This window comes from Plecotus auritus (genome assembly GCF_963455305.1).
Source record: "Plecotus auritus genome assembly, chromosome: 8".
Taxonomy (NCBI): domain Eukaryota; kingdom Metazoa; phylum Chordata; class Mammalia; order Chiroptera; family Vespertilionidae; genus Plecotus; species Plecotus auritus.
Genome location: NC_137782.1, coordinates 161,495,150 through 161,508,990, shown reverse-complemented (window position 1 = coordinate 161,508,990; position 13,841 = coordinate 161,495,150). Strand labels below are relative to the sequence as shown.

Sequence of the window (13,841 nt, the reverse complement as noted above, 5' to 3'; positions counted from 1 at the left end):
CTCCACTCTGCCTGCTGCCAGCACATGTCACCAATGCCCACCATGTTCCGCACCGCCCCCTGGTGGTCAGTGCACCTCATAGCGATTGGTCGAACTCCCAGTAGAGGGGACAATTTGCATATTAGGCTTTTATTATATAGGATTTTTGACTATATTCCTTATGCTGTACTTTACATCCCTGTGACTATTTTGTGACTTCCAATTTGTACTTAATCTCGTCACATTTTCCCCCAACCCCCAACCCCCCACCCCTCTCGCAACCATCAGTCTGATCTCTATGTCTATGACTGTTTCTATTTTGTTTTTTGAATTTACTTTGTTCTTTAAATTCCACATATAAGTGAAATTATATAGTACTTGTCTTTCTCTGATTGACTTATTTCACTTAGCATAACACCCTCTAGGTCCATCTATGCTGTCACAAATGGTAAGATTTCATCCTTTTTTATGTCTGAGGAATATTCCATTGTATATATGTACCACCACTTTTTTATCCACGCATCCATTGGTGGGGACTTGGGTTGCTTCCATATCTTGGCTATTGTAAATAATGTTGCAGTGAAAAGAGGGGTGCATACAGGAGTGAGGAAAAGGAGGTTTACAGTTATAGGTACACAAAACACAGAGCTTACTAGTATTATTGTTTATTATTTATTAATTGTTGTATTATTTTTCCATACCAACAACTATAAACCTACTTTTGCCCACCCCTGTATATTCTTTTGAATTAATGTTTTGTGTTTCCTCAGATACAGTATACCCAGAAGTCAAATCACTGAGTCTAGGTAGTTCCATTTTTACTTTTTTGAAAAACCTCCATACTATTTCCACAGAGGCTACACCAATCTGCATTCTGAGTAACAGTGCACAAAGGTTCTCTTTTCTCTACATCCTTGCCAACACTTGTCTCTGTGGATTTATTGATGATAGCCACTCTAACAGGTGTGAGGTGATATCTAATTGTGGTTTTAAGTTGCATTTCTCTGATGACTAGTGACATTAAGCATCATTCAAATGTCTATTGGCCATCTATATGTCTTCTTTGGAGAAGTGTCCTCTACCCATTTCTTAATTGAATTGTTTGTTTCTTGATGTTGAGTTGTATAAGTTCTTTATAAATTTTGAATATAACCCCTTGTCAGATGTATCATTGGTGAATATCTTCTCCCATTCAGTAGGCTGTCTTTTCATTTTGTTGATAGCTACCTTCACTGTGTAAAAACTTTTTAGTTTGATATAGTCTCATTTGTTTATTTTTTCTTTTGTTTTCCTTGCCCAAGAAGATATATCAGAAAAAATATTGCTAAGAGAAATGTCATAGATTTTACTGACTATGCTGTCTTCTAAGAATTTTATGGGTTTGAGTCTTACATTTAAGTCTCTAATCCACTTTGAGTTTATTCTTGTATATGGTGCAAGAAGGTGGTCTAGTTTCATTTTTTTGCATGTACCTAATTTTCCCAACACCATTTATTGAATAGACTGTCTTTACCCCGTTGTGTGTTCTTGCCTCCTTTGTCATTAGGCATGAGTTTATTTCTCAGCTCTCTATTCTGTTCCATTGGTCTATGTGTCTGTTTTTATGCCAGTACTATGCAGTTTTGATTATTATATCCTTATAGTAGTTTGATATCAGGCAGCATGATACCCCTGACTTTGTTCTTCTTTCTCAAGATTGCTATGGCTATTCAGAATCTTTTATGGTGTTGTATAAAACGTTGAATTTTTGCTCTAGTTCCATTAAAAACACCATTGGCATTTTAATAAGAATCACATTCAAACTATCAATTGCATTGGGTAGTATAGACATTTTAATGATGTTAATTCTTCCTGTCCTTGCCAGCTAGCTATTTTTTATGTGGCCTTTCTCACCAGCCAGATTATAATGGAACCAACAATGTTTCCATAGATATTCTCTATACATTTTTTTTCATTTCACTTGTCTTTTGACTAAAGAAGAAACATTTCAGAAACTTCTAGTCTAATTTTTTTTTTTAAAGAAAGAAAGTAAAACTCCTGAATCCATCCAGGGTGGCAAAAAGGATATTGACGTGGTTATGAAGGGGACAGTAGGGAAGAAATGGGTTAGAAAGAATGGTTATGCATCACTTTAAGAACCTTAGCATTTTGGTTTTATTTTGTTTTGCTTTACTTTTAAGTTAGAGAACAGCTGGCCAAGAAGCAAAAGAAACAGAGAATAAGAAATTATTATAAAAGAATACTTCAAAATGAGAAAGAAACTATTGTGCTATCATTAACAAATCACATTTGACTGCACAGGGATGCAACAATGGACCCAAAATGGAATGATTCCAATGGTCATGGCTGGGGCCAGTCAGTCCTATGTTCATCTATTATTCATTGCACCTGTGTTCAGAATTTTCTCTCTGTCAAGTGCTGTGCAACATTAGGCTGAAGAAGAGGACAAAGGCCCTTCTTCCAAACAAAAGAGGCGAATATGCAAAGTAACAAGTGTATCCGCTGTGATGCCATCAGTACTCTAAAAATGATGGCCACCCAGGATGAGGACACCCACACTGTTTAAAGGTAGAGGTGAGGGTGAGGGGTGGGGCGGAACTTAGAAGGGGGGATTTCTCTGAGGAGGTGATGACTAAATTGAGTCTAAAAGGGTGAGAGGTGGGCAGAGCATTCATGGTTAAGATACAACAGGTTCAGCCTCTCAGAGAAGAAAGACCTAAGGTAGGTACAGCCACCACCATGCTGACCAAAGGAAAGGCCCCCGATTTGGTCAGTACTTAGCCTTTATCTGGGCATCCCAATAAGTCCTTGCATATATCTTCATCATTCCTAGCATTTCTTGAAGCTCAGGCAAGGAACCTGAACCAGTCATTGGTTTAATTTATTTGCTATTTATACTCTACCTTCAAAAGCAATCTAAGGTGGTTTCATAAAAGTGAGTTGGAAGGAGGACTTCAAAGAGGATAAGTCGCTATGGAACAAGATTCCTGTTAAGAGCAGCCTAGTCAGTGGAAACAAAAGGCACACAACCCCCTATAATTGCTCCCCACCAAAAAAAATGGGATTAGGGTCCCTAGAAGCTTCCAGTGGGAAGGCTGACAACTGGACTTCTTTCAGAAGGGTCAGGGAGGACACTGAGGACATTTAGATTTCCTCCACATAGGACTGACTTAACAGCAGAATATTCTCTTTGAGGCTCAAGAAGAATCCTTTTGGACCAAGTCTAGTCCATCAACTCCCACCCCCATGGAATGCAGGCAGAAGGGAACTTCCCTAAGGATTGGGGCCTTAAGTTTTGAGCAAGACAATTTGGGAGCTAACTTACAGCTTATTCATTTTTGAAAACTCTGATATGTAGTGATAGAGTAGAGCCTTACAGCTGGGAATGTCCATGCTGTTGCCTCCCATATATATCCTATTTTCCTCCTTTTTTTCCCTTCCCCCACCCTACACACACACACACACACACACACACACACACACCCTAAATTCATGTGAGTCTTACTCACAGCTAGGGGTAGAGCAACCTTAGGGCCTGCATGGCCTTTTCCTTCCCCAGGGAGGGACAGCTACTGAAGCAGCTTTTCCAAGCTCCGATGAACCCACACATGGCAAGAATGGCGCAACCTTTAACCCAGAGACGACTTTGGAATCCAGGGAGGCCACTCCCCCACCTAGATAATGGAGGAAAAGAAAACTATATAATAACTAGTGGATGGTGTGAGAAATGTCTGCCCTCAAGAATAAGAGTAGAATACAAGAAACATAGGAAACAATAACCCATTTGCTTTTCCAATTTGCAGTTCCTCTTCATTGCACCTAATTTGAAAAATTCACAGAACTTTTTAAGCTCAATGACTAGTCATCGATCGCTTGGTCCCAGAGACTGTGCTATTTAAAAAAAAAAAAAAAAAAAAAAAAAAAAGAGCACTCCAGTTGCTACCTATACTGAGCAATATCTCAATTTCCTCATTTACTTTTTTAAAAACATTTTTAAATGATTTTAGAGAGAGGAAGAGGGAGAAAGAAAAACATCAATTGGTTGTATAAGTTTGGCCACACAGCCACCTGAATAAAAATGTGCTTCTATTCCTTCCTTTCTTCCCTTAACTTCTTAATTTTCTGTTTTCTTTCCTTCCACCTGACTTTTCCCCCAGGAGGAAGTTTATAGACCATTCAAGTTAAAAGTGTCTCTAGAAATCCTCCAGTAACCCATCAATTCATACTGAGGAAATCAAGTTGGAGAAACCACAGCCTGGACTCACAGTTGTTTACTGAGTCAGCTCTGGGACCAGGTTGCTTGATTCCTATGTCCAGTCTTTCTACTATGCACTGCAATATGGTTGCAGGGCAAATCAGTTTGGGATGTGATAGTTACCGACTTCTTAACCCCGAGGTCTAGAAGGGCATAAATAAAAGTGATGATGATGACAATAGATTCCAAATCAACATCTACCTCTAGTGCTGTAAAGTAAACTATACTATCAAAGAAAATAGTCCTGCTTTAAATGTTTACTTGGTGTAAAGAGCAAAACAAAATAAAATATCCCAAACCTAATTAAGATCTAATATTTTGTTGGGTCACATAAGAAACCCACGCATGTCTTCCAAAATAGTCACCTGCTTAAGCTCAGTCAAGAATGGAGACTGAATGAGAGGAGAAGAAAGCTTAGCAGTTAGTTGTTTGGTTGTTGTAGCTGGCAACTCTAGCTCACAGAAAGAGAGAAGAGATGGGACAGGGAGGGGAGGAGAGAGCGAAGGGAAAGGCGAGGGGAGAGAAAAGAGGAGAGCATAGAGAAGAGCTAAGAGAGAGGAGAGGAAAACACCCCATAACTGGTTCTGCATTCAGGGGTTGATTGTCAAGTTGGTAGATGATTTAGGATCTTTGCTTTCCCTTCTCCCTTTATCAATATGATTTTAGATTATTGCTTTCTTCCCTGTACCTCCACTGGAAAGAGGAAAATAAACAAAACACTAAAACTTTTTCCCTGGTTTAGCAGTTGTGACAAAAAGGGGAGTTCTGAAAACCAAAACAGAAGTCCAAAGCACATTTTAGACAGCTGTAGCCATCCTCTTTACACCAACTTCCAGACCATGCATCCTGGCCTACTTCCAGTTTCTGTGTTTCCCTTTGAATGTGCAAATAATCTAAATGGCTTTTTTTTTAAATAAGAGAACTTCTAAAAATGGTTAAGATGTATTCAAAGGAATTCTTTCTTAATTATCTAAAAGGTTCGAACTACAGTGCAAGTGAGGAATTGCTTTTATTAAATGCCAAATCTTTTCCCAAAGCAAGCTCAGGGAGATACAGTACTCACTCTCAATGAGCTGTGTCCATGCCAGCAAAACCTAGTGGTAGTTTGGGCAACTGTCCACATAATTCAGGCCAAAGAAATCTGCCATCGTCACGACTCCATTAACATGAGGTTCTGAACAGCTTAGCTCATTAGGCAGCTGACTTGAGCAGGGAATGAGCCAGAAGAGATGGAGCTCCCACAAGCTACTATGGAAAAGCTGAACAAAGGTTTGCTTGAATTTAACTGGTTGTTTAATAACAATAAAATGACCAGTAACTAGTTATTAACTTCTTTAAAACAGTAATTGGTTGTTTGCATGAGTTCACTCCCCCATTATCATGTTTGGGGGATTTCTCACACTTAAGGTGTGGAAATTTAAATGGAGAGTTTTAACTGTCTCTGGCTCTGTTTAGAGAGAAAAATAATACTGGCTGTCAGGGTGCTGGTCTTCACCTGTTTACTCATTAATTTAGATTGCTGTAGTTTTTATCAGATCCATCATATGGAAACTGTCTTTTTATCATACTAAGGGAAATAAATTAACTGGACCAGGGTGGATTCATTCATGTAGAATAAACATTGTCTCGGGTTGTCTACACAGTGAAAATATAGATTCAAGGCAGTTTCACACATAGATAATGGGATCCCAAGCATGGAAATCGAGGGGAGGAGGCAAATTTTCTTGCCTCAGTAAACTGCACAGCTCTCCACATCCCCATTCATCCACATGGGCTCAGCCTCCATGTCCCTTAAAGGCAGACTTTCAGGAAACAAACAGCTCAGACTGAGGAGAAATTAACCTTCTCCAAGCAACAGTAACGGTAGATAAGTAAGCTGGGAGACATAATATATGTAATGCTTAGTATTAGAAGCCAAGTAAGAAACACCACATCAATTGTTTTTCAAGACAATTAGGCAATACTCAGAGGCAAACCAAGAAAACCATATCTCCCCCTTTCCCTCATTACTGCACTGCAAATTTAAAAGACTGCCTATCTGTGAAGCCAGCAGTTAGAACCTTTTCAGAACAGTAATCTCACCTTCCAAGAGCTATTGTATTTACAGACACAGTTCCAAGTGAACATTAAAGGTGCCTGCCTGCTACTTCTGGTCCCACAGACAGATGAGTGGGGTGGAGACCACAGGTTGGGTACAAGGCATAGCAGCCAACACTCTGCTCCCCTTGAGACCATTCCATTCTACTTGGAATGAGTGAGATCTCTGAGAATTAGAGTGAGCCTGGTTGCATGGTATGAAATATTCCCCAAGCCTTTCAAACACAGCATTCTTTAGGTCACAAAGAACTTTTATACCCTCACCTCATAGGCAACTTATAACCAGGAACATATGAGGCAAGTATGGACAGGATAACTGTCTGCATTCAGCCATTAAGACAACAGGAGTTCAGAGTGGTTAGTGAGCTATAGCAGCTTCCTTCTGTGTAGGGCCCATGGCTCCCACCACACCTCTGCTGCCTTCCATTTTTCGGGGGAATGCCAGCGTTGGGTTGAAGGTGCTTGCCAGGAGTATGGGTGCTGGCCCATTAGTCCTACCTCTGACCCTCCAGAATATTTCTTCGTTCTCTATTCCTTAGATCCATCACCTATTAAATGAGGCAAGAATAGTGCCCACTCCCCAACTTCACAGAGTGACTGTAGGGAGTAGCTGAAAGAATAGACAAGGAGGCCTCGAACACATCAAGGACTATAAGACGGGAACCCTATATATAGGTATTAGCCCCGGGGAGCCATTTTATTCCACCATTCCTTCCAGCCATTGTTTATGTGTATCCGGCTACTAGTTTCTCCCACTCTTCTGTCCTTGTCTCTTCACATCCTGTTTCACTCTTTATCTGAACACCCTCTTCCCAGTGCTGGGTTAGACAGACAAAGATACAGCTGAGAAGTACAGAGCGCAATCTACAAGGAGTTTAACATATTAGGAAAGGCATATGTGTGAATGAAGAGCTAAAATGGAGGGGTCCTGTGTATGTCTGTGCACATGTACATACACACACATGCACACACATGCATGCCCACTATAACAATGTGGGCAAACTAAAGACGAATTTATACAACCTCAGCTCTCAACAGGTGAATAACTTCCAGGAGCTTTCAAATATGCAGATGTTTATCTAAAAATCCCAATGTCTTATTCCGGCTGGTATTGTCCAGTGGTAAGACTAGAGTCAGCCCATGCACAAAAGGGTCACAGGTTTGATTCCTAGTCAAGGGCATGTACCTGGGTTGCAGGTTTGATTCCTGGCCCTGGTCAGGGGCATGTGGGGGAGGCAACCAATCAATGTGTTTCAATCTATGTTTCTCTCTCTTTATCTCTTTCCCTACCACTCCCTTCCACTCTTTCTTTAAAAAAAAAAAATGAAAAAAGAAAAATCAATGGAAAAAATATCCTCAGATGATATTTAAAAACAACAAATCCTAATTTCTTGTTACACTTTTCCATTGTCTTCCAGCTGTGTCACCATATGGAAAGGCCTGAATGCTTTAGGGAGGTTTCAAAGTGGAAGACAGGGGTCACAGAGAGTTGAGTGAAAGCCTAAAGCACATTGTGTGCATGTGTGTGCATTGTGTCCCTTCTGGATGTTGTTGGGGAAAGGAGTGTGAAATGGCGAAGGCCTGAGACTAGCTTCTGGATAGCATTTGAGAAAGACTAACATTGTTATACATTAGAAAGAAAAAGGCCCATGGGGTAGAGGAAGAGGAAAGAAATAGTTTAGAAAAGAGAAGATGAGATAGAAAGCTAGGGACACCCTAGAAAAGTGGCAGGAGAGCTGTAGACTCTACCATTAAATAATTGGAATTTAGGGTGAAGGAGCTACAGTTCCATGTGGACAAATACAAATCTACCTAAAGATTGCAGACTGGCTGGCTGGCAAATTTGGGTGAGACCTAGGGCTGGTTGAGGCCATCCTTCCCTTGTGTTCTCCTGGCAAGACTTTCTACCTAAGCAATGTGGATCTTTCCAGATGAACTCTGAGACTGGTAGAAAGAGAAGCAATGACTTAAAGCTTCCCAGGGGAGTGTTGAAGAATTGGTGACATCATGAGGAGGTCAGATGGGGAAATGACTGATTCATGACAGCTTCCCCACTCAAAGAAGCATCTAGGCCTGGGTAGGGGGCCATTTCTGGGTGACTAAGAGACAAATCGAAAAGAGGGAGTCACAGAGCAATGTCTAGAGTTAGATGGTGATGATAAGGACAAGCAGGGGGTCTTGGAGGAAAACATCATTGATCTGTGTTAGACAACTGTCAGGGAAAACACACATACACCCCTTCATTAAAGAAATCTCAGACATGCAACCACCTACAATACTTTCATACTTCACTTGGGGGTGATCCTCAGCAAGAATCACAATCTGTGCAGATTGAAAATGACAGTTAAAATGTTAACTTTTTTAAACCCACAAATAGCACTTTGAGTCTTTATAGTAAGTTGGCAGGTGCTACAAAGAGCATATCTTTCCTATCTCTCCCTTGACAGCCCAGAAATATCAGTCACTCTCCTCCCTGTGGCTACCACAGTGATATAATGAGAAGCAAGGGAGGAGATGAATCTCTCCCCAGACTCTCATCTAGGGAAGCCAAGGGGGGCTGAATGAAAAACAATGGAAGATAAGCAGAGCTGTGTGAATCTAGTGCTATCGATTTGGCATCTGTCTCACAACATTCCTCATTGGAATGGTGGCAGCCCTTGGAAGGGTGCAAAGAGGTTTCCTTCCTCTAGGAGGGGCTCTGTGCTCAGGAGCCCAATGCAGGCAGAGGAGGTGTGCAGAGGGACTCTCAGACCAGTTCCTTGGCCTGCTGCCAGGCTGCAGTAATGTGCTGAGTTTAAGTGTCAATGGTTTTGAATTAGCACTTGAAAGTTTTTTGAAGGTGCAAAGTGCTAGGTGGGAGATTCAAATAAATACCAGTTTAATGCAGGCCAGTAAGCAAGTAGTAGAACTGAAAGTGGAAACAGAAAGGGTTAATTAGGTGATTATTAGGGATAATAGATGAAAGTAATAAAAATTTGGAGTTGAAGGGAACTGAAGAGTCCTAATACAGTTTTCCCCAAAGTATAGGATTATACCATTGTTCACCTGACATATGATTTTAGATGGTCCAGAAAATGCTGTAATGACACATTAAAAACATTAAAAAACATGAATTTACATTGTGAGAAAGTTACTCCTTCTTATACCTCAAAGATAAGTCTCAATTGGGTGCTACAATGTCTTTCACATCTCTCTAACACCTGCCAGCTCCATTTTTAACTAAAAGAGCAAACTTCAAATGTTGAGACCAAAGCATCTAGCAAGAATTTAATCTCCTTGTTTGGTTTTTCATTTTTTTCATTTCTTCACATATCCTTTTGAATCCATTTACTATAACAATATATGGTTTCATCTTTTAAAATACAGTTATTAAAACAAAATATTATAGTCCATTGGAAAAATATTAAGCAGATGTAGCACAAACAGGACACATATGATGAAAGTGGCACACATATGACTGGAGCTTGGAGAATTGAAATGCTGGGCCCAGAGCAGAAAGGACTTGCCCACAGAGGCACGTTTGGTGGTTCTTCCACTCCCGCTGCTGGAACCCTATGAGGAGCAGAGGAGGTAAAAGGCAGCCTGGTCCAAAAAGCCTGAGTTGCTCAGAAAAGCCACATGATTTGTCTAAAGCTCTGGGTCCTAAGATCCTCAGCAGGAGGGCCTTCTCAGACCAAGAAACCTACAACCAAGAGTCAAGTACTGTATGTTGCATGCTGATGCCAGAATAAGTCAATTTGCCTCATTTTCTTTTCCTTTTCCATCAATTTCCTAGATCTCTGGGAGATAACAATTGAGCTCAAGCCAGGACACGCATCAGATGGAAAAACAGACATGCCATTACCCTATACTGGCTGGTCTGTTCTCCAAACCCCTAATGTCCTAAATGCTCCACCATAGGAGGTAGTGGCTGCACTGAATGGTATAAATACGGGATTCTGGGCCTCCGGAGGGCTAATCGCTGCCTTTCCACATGGCAGCCTAGCGTGATAAGAATACAAAGTGGAAAGCAGAAGTCTACCTTCACGCTGCCTGCCATGCATCACATCCATACACAATTGCATCTTGATGGATGCAGCAAACACAACTCTATATGTCTGCCACAGCCCCGGTGACCTTTCAGATCCCCGAGTTAAAAGGACCATTATTCATCTTTATGAACAGCTTCCAATGACAGGTCTGCATGATAAAACCCAGAGACACTTTGATGAAGTAAATAACTTAGCCCCATCCATAATGACCTGCCATTCCCAAATCCTAATGCCTTTCCAAGGATTGCTTCACCAAACCAATGATATGATAAGTCCCTTATTGATGATGCCTGGGCAGCATAAACTTTATGCAGAAGCTAAACTGTATCCAAGAGTATATGAATTTTAAAGAAGGATATGGATGAGGGACATTTTTTTTATACGAAGTTCTGCAAAGACAAGACTACCACACATTTCCATTTCTTAAATAATGGATACTATTCATTGGCTATCTATAATCTGCCACAGGTTTTACTTGGAAATTTCATGCATTATTTTGTTTAATCCTCCAAACAGCCTCACAAGGTGACTATCTCCATTATACTGAGAATCAGAATCAGTTAAGTGTCTTATGAATGTCACCCCAACAGCAAGTAGCAAGGCAGCAAGCCTTTTAAAATTTTGCTGGAACAAGAAAGAATATAAAAGAATGTATGACTACATGACAGAGTTGGGATGTGGATGATCCATACTCATTTTACTACACCTCACCACTTCTCTCAGTGAGAAAGCTTGGTTTAAGGGCAGGAGGGGGCCACTTCTACTTGGTGTATTCTCCTGATGCCTTGCATCCTACTAGTTCCTTATCCTGATGTTAGGGGTACAGGACATTTGGAAGAGTATGTGAAATCCCAATGACACCCACCTCCCATCTTGAGATACAGTAAGAATGGAGGTTTCATGAGACTCTTTGTGTATCTTTTGCTGCCCTGTCCTGAATTCAAATTATTACTTCCCAGAGACATACATAAAGACCAGCAAATTCCAGACAGCAACTAGTATTAGCCAGTGAATTTGTGAAGACGGCAACAAAGTGGCGGCCAGACATTCTGGCCTCAATGGAAAGCACCAATCTGTCTGCAACCAGTTTCTACTGCATGAGCTTGTTTCTCCCTCTGACTTTGGAATCCTCCCAAGTCACTGATTGTAAGAGCCTGATAAGCCTGTGGATTTCCTGCTCCAACCTGAAACTCATTTTAATTGAGCTAATGAATACATATAGATAAAACTTGAAAGGTGACACAGACCAAAACAGCGATAATGTAAGATGGTGGTGTTTGGGGTCAAGTTTTCTTCTTTACAATTTAAATTAATTGAGATATCATCATTAAAAAATAATGGGTATGTAGTCATATTGTGAAATGTTGTCAAGGAGATAAGGACTGAGAAAAGACTGATGTACTTTTTAGTTGGGAATGACTTGTGATGGGGGACCTGGGAGAACAATGGGAAGAGGTCAAAGGTAGAGTCAGAAAATGCAGGTTCTCTCCCCAGCTTCCACATGGATCAGCCTGGCAAACTTGTGCAAGTCAAGTGACTCCACTGTCAACTTTCTGAGCCTTAAATCCTATGCTAATAAAATGGCAATCACAATGCTGTCCTGCCTATCTCCTGAACCTTACATTAAGAGTCTATCTTAGCATAACATACTTTCTGGCATGTTGCAAGCTGTGAGCAGAGAACCTCAAAAATCTAGAGTGTTCTGTGCATTGTTTCTGGAACCTCAGCTATCCCTGGTGCAACATCTAGTTTAGGAATCTAAACTAGAGTAAAATCCTACGTCTACCACTTAAAATAATTGGGTGACTATGGCTAAGTTAGTTAGGCTTTCTTAGCCTTTGTTATCTTCTCTGTCAAAGGGGGATAGTAAGAGCCAATTTGCATGGTTGCACAACTAAGAGCCTAAGTTTTTGACATAGTATCTGGCATTTCTTTATAGAGTCACCAGTCACTTAGGCATATACTTAAAAAATGAGCAGCAAACACTTTCTGGCCTTCTGAACACCTTCAAAAGCTCCTCTTCCTTCCAAAGCAAGGTCCTTTGGCATCAGTCATATGAAGGCAGTCGCCCTACTGGATCTCTTAAACTGGTAGCCCAGGTTGCATCTCGTACCATAGTCAGTCTTGTTTATACCACATGTTTTTTTGAGTGCACATATATCATTTTAGTTGTTGTTTTTTTATCACTTAAAAAACAGTAAGTTTGCATTTATGGTTCCAGATGCCCACAGGCAAGAGTAGACCTAAGCCTGTCCTGACCTCTTTCCTTAAAGCTAACATGTCCCATTTTCACAGACTGGGCTCTCTTCCTTCTTTCATGGCATTGCACAGATTGCCTACACCTCAAGGAATTTAAATTTGGGAGCCTTTTGAATTCCATTAAAATTAACTCTTCTTACAAATCTTTCACATTTATTTAAAACTAAAAGGGAGAGAGTAGGGGCTGCACATTCAAGTCTTGAGTGAGCCCACTGTTCCTGGTCCACCATTTGTTTGAACAGTTCTCTGTTGGGATCCAGTGGTGAGGAAGGCATTGGAAAGAGGGTCCCCTTCCGACAGAGGAGAGGTTTGCTCCTGAAGCCTTCTGCTGTTAGACTGTGGAGAGGTCTCTCTGGTGGGATTCACAGAGAAGGCCTCGCAGAGTTGCATGAAATCAAGTGCTTTAATGAATAACATTAAGATGATGATACTATCATTTATTCATGAAATACAGAATTAAAGATTGAGGAAACACCTCCCACTTCCTGCTCATCTCCCTCCAACTTTTGCTTCCTGACAACAATATTTGTGTGAACAGACCCTATCTCTTCAGGGTTGGAGGCAGCAGTAAAAAATTTTTGAACAAACACATATTGTGAGCCTGCTGTGATTACTGTAGACTCTTTAAGAATACAAAGAATTTTTAACACATGATCCAGGCCTTCTAGTGAAGAACACAAGACAAATCTACATGAAACATTAAGTAACATTCATTCATTCAGGCAAGCAGGAAGAAAGAGGCCATTTGCAGACAGCTGGCTGAATGGCCCTGAGCAATTCTCTTTTTCTTTAAACCAGTTTCCTCTTCTCTAGAGGAGATAAAAATAATCCCTGCCTCTTGGCATTGTTGTATCAATAAGATAGCAATACATCTTGTTATAGTACTTTGTAAATAATGAACTCCTAATCCAGTATAGCTCATTGTTATTATAAGCAAATACCTACTAGGGACAAAATAACTTGTTCAGCACTTGAGGATGTAAGATTAATCAAGAAAGGCTACTCTACAAGTGATTACTAATCACTTCCCAGTAAAAAGGCTTCACAAGGGAGCAAGACCAGAAGGACAAGAGGTCCACAGAGGGAGGCTGCCCAGTGTCAGAAGGAAAACCCTGGCTGCAAAATTGGTCCCCATGGGTTTGGGGCTGGTGCTGCACCATCTGGCTCTTCGACCTTGAGCTACTAACTAGCTACACTTCTCTGTGCCGCTGACTTCTCAT

At 40.8% G+C, this 13,841-nt stretch overlaps 1 protein-coding gene across 1 annotated transcript in view; it reads right to left on the bottom strand.

Moving 5' to 3' along the window:
- Positions 1-13,841, bottom strand: part of ALK (ALK receptor tyrosine kinase) — a 612,725-nt gene that overhangs the window by 502,989 nt on the left and 95,895 nt on the right. The gene's annotated exons all lie outside the window — the stretch shown is intronic.